Genomic DNA, 410 nt, shown 5'->3' on the forward strand with positions numbered 1-410 from the left:
ATATATATATATATATATATATATATATATACATACTCAAACAAATATATACAGACAAATAATGGTGTGTCAAAAAATATCCGACCTTTGACCACAAAACAGCTAATATTAAAACCTAAAAACATCACCATTTTGATTTAATCTCCTTCAAAGTATTTGCATTGGGAGTCTACAAACTTCTGTCAGCGTTGCTGCCACGGCTGGAAACATTTGCGGAAATCACTTTTTGGGATGCTGTAGAGCTGTGCCGTCGAATTTTGCTTAATGTGTTCTGTTGACACATCAGTTTCGGGTGGGAGAAACCAATACCGAATACTTTTTGAACACACATATTTATATGTATATGTATATATACGTGTGTGTATGTGTTTGTATGTATGTATGTATGTACGTATGTATGTATATATATA

This window comes from Octopus bimaculoides, chromosome 20, assembly GCF_001194135.2.
Source record: "Octopus bimaculoides isolate UCB-OBI-ISO-001 chromosome 20, ASM119413v2, whole genome shotgun sequence".
In the NCBI taxonomy this organism is placed as follows: Eukaryota; Metazoa; Mollusca; class Cephalopoda; order Octopoda; family Octopodidae; genus Octopus; species Octopus bimaculoides.